This window comes from Pongo abelii, chromosome 3 (genome assembly GCF_028885655.2).
Source record: "Pongo abelii isolate AG06213 chromosome 3, NHGRI_mPonAbe1-v2.0_pri, whole genome shotgun sequence".
NCBI classification, from domain to species: domain Eukaryota; kingdom Metazoa; phylum Chordata; class Mammalia; order Primates; family Hominidae; genus Pongo; species Pongo abelii.
The window spans coordinates 171,122,435-171,130,452 of NC_071988.2; positions in this window are offsets into that span (position 1 = coordinate 171,122,435).

The following is an 8,018-nucleotide window of genomic DNA, read 5'->3' on the forward strand; positions in this document are numbered from 1 at the left end:
CCCATAACTCAGAATGACTACAGATGTCACACACATAGGGCAAATCCAAATAATTCTGCAAAGGCACAAGGAAGCGACATTAAGACCACAACTCCTATAAGGCTTGTCAGAACTAGCAATCTGAAACCAGCCATGTCAATTGCCTGCTAAAACAGAAATATCAACATTCTCCAGAAGACTTACACAAAACTCAGAGAATCATAGTATAATAGTAAAAATGTCCAGGATATAATCCAAAATTGCCTGGCATAGGGAGAACTGGGAAAATGTCAATGTGTGTAGAAGAAGATAAACGGATGCCAACACTGAAGTGACACAGATGTTGAGATTATCTAACAATTACTTCAAAGAAACTATTAGAAAAGTCCTTTGAGAGTAAGATCAAATACTATTAAAATGAAGGGAAAGAGAGAAGTCTCACCAAATAAATAAAATATATAAATAAGAACCAGAGAATTTTAGAACTGAAAAATAAATTTAATCAGATTTTGAAACTCACTGGATGAGCTTGATAGAAGAATGGAAATGACAGAACAAAGAGTTCATAAACTTGAAGATAGACTTTAAAAAATACTTCAAATCTGAATTATAGGTTGGAAAATGATTTTGTAAAAAAAGAATGACCAGAGTCTTAAGGACTTGTGGTACAATGCCAAAGAGTTAAAAATTTGTATCGATGAAGACACAATAGAAGAGGAAAAAGAGCATTATGCTGGAAAAGTATTTAAGAAGAAATAACAACTTCCAAATTTGGAGAAAAATGTAAACCTATAGATTTAAGGAGTGCAGAAAACCTTAAACAGAATACACCCAAAGAAATTCAGAGATGTATTATAATCAGACTCCTTAAAACTAAAAGCAAAGAAAAAAACCATAAAAGAAACCAGATAAAAATATCAATCACATTACTTATAGGATAGCAATGATTTGAATGACTGCATTTTTCATAAGGAAAAAACAGAAGTGAGAACAATAATGTGGTGAGACAAAAACAAAACAAAACAAAAACCCACCCAGATTTCTCTATCAAGCAAAAATAAACTTCAGAAATGGGAGTAAAATAAGGACATTAACAAATGAAGAAAAACTAAAAGGATTTATTGCGAGCAGACCAGGACTGAAGAAATTGCTAATGAAAGTTCATCAGAGAGAGGGAAACGATACAAGAAGGAAACTTGGGGATGGTAAGAAATAAAGGAATTGCAACAGAATGGTAAATAACTGGGTAAATATAATAGGCTATTTTCCTATTGAATTCTTTTTAATATGTTTGATAGTAGAAAGCAAAAGTTATAACATTCCTTGATATATTTTTCAGGGTATGTAGATGTAACATTACACAACTATATCACAAAGGGGGCTGGGGTAAGGATACCTAAATGATGGCAAGTTTTCTACATTCTACCTCAACTGGTAAACTATTGATTTTAAATTGAGAAAAGTTATATATATTATAATTTCTAGAGAAACCACTAAAATCTTGTACAAAGAAATAAAAAAAATAATAGAGTAAAACAGAACACTTTTTAGGATTTTTATATTTTTATATTGGTCAATTAACTCAAAAGAAGGTAAGAAATTAGAATCAGAGGAACAAATAAGAGAGGGAAGAAATACAAATCAAATAATAAAGTGGTAGACCCAAGTTCAAACATATCAAAAATTACATTCAACAAAAATGGTCTAAGAGAGCTAATGAAAAACAAAATAAACAGAGATTGTCAGAATTTTTTAACAAAAGAAAACCTGATCCAATTGTGTGTTGCCTACAAAAACTTACTTCAAATATGATTATACGGTTAGATTAAAAGTAAAAGAATCAGAAAACTATACTGTACAAATACCAATATAAAGAAAGTAAGAATGGCTATATTGATATCATACAAAATAGACTTTAGAGCAAGTAAAATTACCAGGAAAAAAAGAACATTAAATAATAATAGAAAATTAAATTTACCAAGAATACATAATAATTCTAAATATGCACCAAAAAACAAAGCTTCAACATGCATAAAACAAATAACAGAACTGAAGGAAGAATTAGACAAATTTAGAATTGTAGTTGAAGATGTAGTTGGAGACTACATCTAAGACAAGAGTTTATCAGTAGAAACAACAGACAGAAAATCACCAAGAACATAGAAAAACTGAAAAACATTACCAACCAATTGGATCTATTTGACATTTATAAAACTCATAGCCAACAACATTTTTTTTTATTATTCAAGTGTACATGAAACATTGACCAAGATGGATCTTACCCTAGATGATAAAATAAACTTTAGTAAATACAGAGTGTGTTCTCTGGCCACAGTGTAATTAAATTATAAATAGATAACAGAAAGCTAACAGGAAAATCTCAAAGCTCTTGAATATTAAGTAAGATAATTCTAAATAATTCACAGATCAAAGAGGACATCTCAAAGACAAAAAGAATATTTTCAACATATCAAAATTTGTGAGAGGCAGTTAAAGCAGTGTTTAGCTGTACATTTATAGCATTCAATGTTTACACTGGATAAAAAAGAAAGGCTTCAAGCTAATGAACTTCTATCTTAAGGGAAAAAAGTGAAACAAACTCATATAAAGCAGGAAGAATGAAATAAAAAAGAATAAGTTAATAAAATTGAAAATAAAAAGAGAAAAAAGAAAACATAAGTTGTTTCTTTATAATAAATTAATAAATTTGATACATCTCAGGCAAAACTGACAAGGAAAGAATAAAGACCCAAATTACCAATAAAGAAATGAGCCTGTAATCCCAGCACTTTGGGAGGCTGAGGGGCGGTGGATCACCTGAAGTCAGGAGTTGCAGACCAGCCTGGCCAACATGGAAAAACCCAGTCTCTACTAAAAATACAAATTAGCCGAGTGTGGTGGTGGACACCTGTAATCCCAGCTACTTGGGAGGCTGAGGCAGGAAAATTGCTTGAACTGGGGAGGCAGAGATTGCAGTGAGCAGATCTCATCATTGCACTCCAGCCCCAGCAACAGAGTGAGACTCTGTCTCAAAAAAAAAAAAAAAAAAAAAAGAAATGAAACAGGTTATATCACTACAGATTTTGAAGACAATAAAAGCATAGCAAAGGACTACTAAAACAAATCTATGCACATAACGTTGAGAATGTAAATAAAATGACATAATCCCTTGAAACTGCTAGCTTCCATAACTCACCCAAGTGGAAATAAATAAACTGAATAGCTCTACAACTATTAAGAAATTGATTCATTTTTAAAAATCTTCCAAAAAGGAAATATACACGCCCTAATGGGTTTCCTGGAGAATTTTGCCAAACATTTAAGGAAAAAGCAAAAACAAATTTTGCATACTTCCTAATGAAAAATAGAAGAGGATAGAATGCTTCCCAACTCATTTTATGAGACCAGCATTTTTCTGATAAAATTAGATAAAGATAATATAAGAAAAAAATACAGATCAACATCCCTCATAGCATGAATACAAAAATCCTGAACAAAATATAAGCAAATCAAATTTAGCAATATATAAAAAGAATGCTACACCACAACCTAGTGAAATTTATGCCAGGAAAGTGAGACAATTTCAATATTCAAAAAGCAATTGGTATCCACCATATTACAGTCTAAGGAAGAAAAACAACATGATCATTAATTCATGAGGAAAAAGAATTTGGCAAACTTTCAGATTAATTTATGATAAAAACTCTTAGCAAACTGGTAACAAAGGAACTTTTACAACTTGGTAAAGAGCATCTGCAAAAAAACTACAGCTAACATAGTTTGTGGTAAAATATTGAATGCCTTCCCAGTACAGATTGAGAACAAGGGAAGAATTTCTACTCTCACCAGCCATATTCAATATTAAACTGGAAGTCCTAGTTAGTGCAATAAGGTGGCACATATATACCATGGAATACTATGCAGCCATAAAATAATGAGTTCATGTCCTTTGCAGGGACATGGATGAAGCTGGAAGCATCATATTCAGCAAACCAACACAGGAACAGAAAACCAAATACCTCATGTTCTCTCCCATAAGTGGAAGTTGAACAATGAAAACACACGGACACAGGGAGGAGAACATCCCACACTGGGGCCTGTTGGGGGCTGGGGGCAAGGGGAGGGAGAGCATTAGGACAAATACCTAACGTATGCAGGGCTTAAAACCTAGATGGTGGATTGATAGGTGCAGCAAACCACCTTGGCACATGTATACCTCTGTAACAAATCTGTACCTTCTCCACATGTATCCCAGAACTTAAAGTAAATTTTTTTAAAAAGTACAAAAGAAAAAAAGAATTAAAAACAAAGATAACTCACTGAGAATAGTATTTTCCACAAATAGTGTCAGAAGAATTGTATATCAAATGAACAACAACAACAAAACTTCAACCTAAACCTTCACTTATACAAAAATTAACACATAATGGATTATAGATATAAATGTCAGACATAAAACTGATATAAACTTATTTTTTAGGACAAATATAGAATAAAATTGCATGACTTAGGGTTAACCAAGAGTACTTATACATGGCACCAAAAGCGTAATCCATCAAATTAAAAAATAGATAAACAGAATTTTATCAAAATTAAAAACTTGGATAGCAAGTGAGAGACGCTATTGAGAGAATGAAAAGATAAGCTCCAGACTAGGAAATACTTGTAAATTATATGCCCAGGCTATTATTTTCATTCAGAATATGTAAAGAACTCTCAGACCTCAACAATAAAAGAACCAAACAACCCAATTAAAAAATGAGCGAAGGACTTGAAGCAACAGTTCACCAAAAAGGATATATACATGAAATGTAAGCACATTAAAATATGTTGAACATCCAAGACATCCTCAATTGAAGCAATGTTGAGATACCATTACATACTTAGTATAAAGTGTAAAATAGGCTAAAAATAAAAAATATATATACATATATTGGTAATACCAAAGGCTGGTGAGAATGCAGAGCAATTAGAACTTTATAAATTGCTGGTGAGAATGCAAAATGTTACATCCACTCTGGAAAACAGTTTGGCAGCTTCTTAGAGGATTTCCATATGACCCAGCAATTGCATTCCTGGACACTGGCCCAAACTGGCACTGGCCCAACTGGAAACAACCAAGACATCCATCAGTGAGTGAATAGATAAACAAACGGTGAAACATTCCTACAATGGAACACTACTCTCAATAAAGAGAAATGAACTCTTGATACACACAACTTAGATGTCTTCAAAGGCAATATGCTGAGCTAAAGTAGCTAGTCTTAAAATGGTAAATATTATGTGATTTCATTTATATGATATTCTCAAAAAGTCAAAACATATCACTTGAAGGGGGTTGATTACAAAGGGGTAAATGAGGGAATATTTTGTGGTGATGAAACTGTTTTGTATTTTAATTATGTTAATGGTTATATGAAACTATTGTGTAAAAATTCAGACAAATTAAAAATTATATTTTTATTGTATTTATTTTGAACAATGTAATTGTTTTAGTATTAAAATGGTATTGGGAATAGTAAAGTTAAAATGTGAAAGAAACTTTGAGTTAGAAGGTATTCATGCTAGATCAGTCTCTAATAAGTCACCCTCATCAAGGGAATTCATTTTTAATTGCTTTAGTTCCCAATCTATAACATGGATGTTATAACTGACCTAACTTTCTCTACAGCAGTGGTTCTCAATGTTTTTTTGTCTCAGTTTTCATTTATGTTCTTAAAAGTTATTAAAAATGCCAAAGAATTGTTGTTTATGGGTTATGGCTATCAGTATTTACAATATTAGAAATTAAAACTGAGAACAAATATATTTAATTCAATTTAAATTTAAATTGACAATAATAAACCAATTATATATGATTCTTTATGTAGAAACCATGAATATATTTTAAGATGGTGTGTGTTATACAGTCATAAGCAGAGCTGAAAGTTACTTATTTCCATGTGTATGAAAACATAAAAAAATTATTGCCTTAGCAAAAACTTAGAATCAACATCTCTTGACTCCAAATCCTGTATTCTGTCACTACGTCATGTTGCTCTCCAAATAAATGTCTTGTTAGGGACATTACAAATTCTGTTTATTTCTACCTCCCTTCCCTCTGGACTATATTGGAAAGTATATTAAACAATTCTGGAATCATTAGGTATTTTTACAGTCTAAAAATACTATTCTGATTTAGTTTGCCTTTTTCCCATTTTTCTCTTAATTATTTCTCCTGAATAATGTCTTCCCAAATATTGTCTGAATTTTTCTGAATAACAACAGCTGTTCATTCCCAGATTGGCTATGACCCCACACCAGCAATGGCACCAAGCCAATGATCTCTCCATGACAGCATCAAGAAAATTAACCTTTTCTGGATTCTGTTCACTGACAGATCCTCTTTATATTTGAACCCACAGGAGATGTTTGCAAGAGCAAAGTTAAATGAAAATGTATAACTTCTGGACTTTTACTTTGGCATATTTAAGAATATTGGCATGTTCCAAATGTCATTAAAAAAATGTATCTGGATGTTACTACATCATAAAATTAAGGAGTTTGAAATGTCTTCAAGGTATTACTCATCCTTTATCCAGTAGCACATTGATGTAAGAATTGCTGCAAATATTACTTACAGAAGAAACGAGAAGGAGACTTCATAAACATCCCAGGTAGCCCACTGTAATAGTTAGCTTTCAATGCATAAAGAACTACTTTAAAATGGTATTTACGTAGCTTCTGATTCTGTGGGCCAGCAATTTGAGTTAGGCTCAACTGGCTGGTTCTTCTGGGCTTGGCTGGACTTATAAATCTACAGTCAGCTGGGATGGCTCATTTCTGCAACACAAGGTCTTATCTTTCAGCAAGCTAGCCCACATGTTGGCAAGTCAGAATTCTGAAACAGCAAAGGATCAAGACTGTCTTGGGGCCTAAACTTGGAATTTCTGAACTTTCACTTCTGCCACATTCTGTGGGTCGGAGCAAGTAACAAGGCCAGCCCAGATTCTATGGGTAGGGTTGTATTCATCTCTTGATGGGAAGAACTGCTAAGTAACACAGTAAGGATATTTTGATAGGAAAGAACATAATATAACCAGTTTTAGAAGCAATTTTCCACACCCATTTTATAATGAGATCTAAAAATCTACTCCAAGTCAGTTTTCAGCACAAGAAAGAGATTATAAAGGTATAAAGATAGAAATAAAACTGTGGAAAATATTAAAATATACAAGAAGGGACACTTTTTGTTGGTGGAGGCACGGAGAGACAAAAGAGCTGAGTATTAAGGAAAATAAAATGTACTTTGAGCTTTATCGTGTGGGTATCTAGGGCATAACTAGGGGTAATGGAGAGTGAAATTGAGAAAATTTGAGCAGAATTCCATAAAAGTTCTAAGAGTAAAAATTATTATTCTTTAGAATCATCTTGCAGACAAAGCAATGTATTGTGCATTGCATAAGCATTTGAAGAAAGCCTGCAAAAACACACTTTTTAATTCTATAATGAAGAAAATTGCCTTATCATTGTAAGACTGGTGGTTTGTTTAACATTCTTTCTATACTTATCTGCTGATGTCCCTAATTTTCAAAGTATGTTATCCCTTCCCCCTCAATTTTCATGGCCTTTAGATCGGCCCTAACTGGATCATGCCTGTGTGCATCCCAGTTGGCTATCCTGTTTCTGTCATTTCTCTTTCCTACATGACACTGAAAAGTCAATTCCAAAAGTATCAGCTTGGAATTACACTCTTCTTAAAAATTTGGTGTTTTATTTAAACCATCATTGTCAGTCAATGAACATTTATTCAGCTCTTGCCATATGCTGGGTGCTGGATACCGGCTAGTTCTGTTATTTAAAATATTATCACTTCCCAACTGCACAGTTTCTTTTTTACCAATTTGAAGAAATTTCTCATCTATTATTTGATTAAGTTTCTGTGAATTGGCTAAGCAGATGTTGTTTTCTCCATTCTATGTATGTGGAAACTAAGGCACTGTGACTAAGGCCATGTAGCAAGTTAATCAATTACCCAGTTCCCCAAATTAAAAAAAATG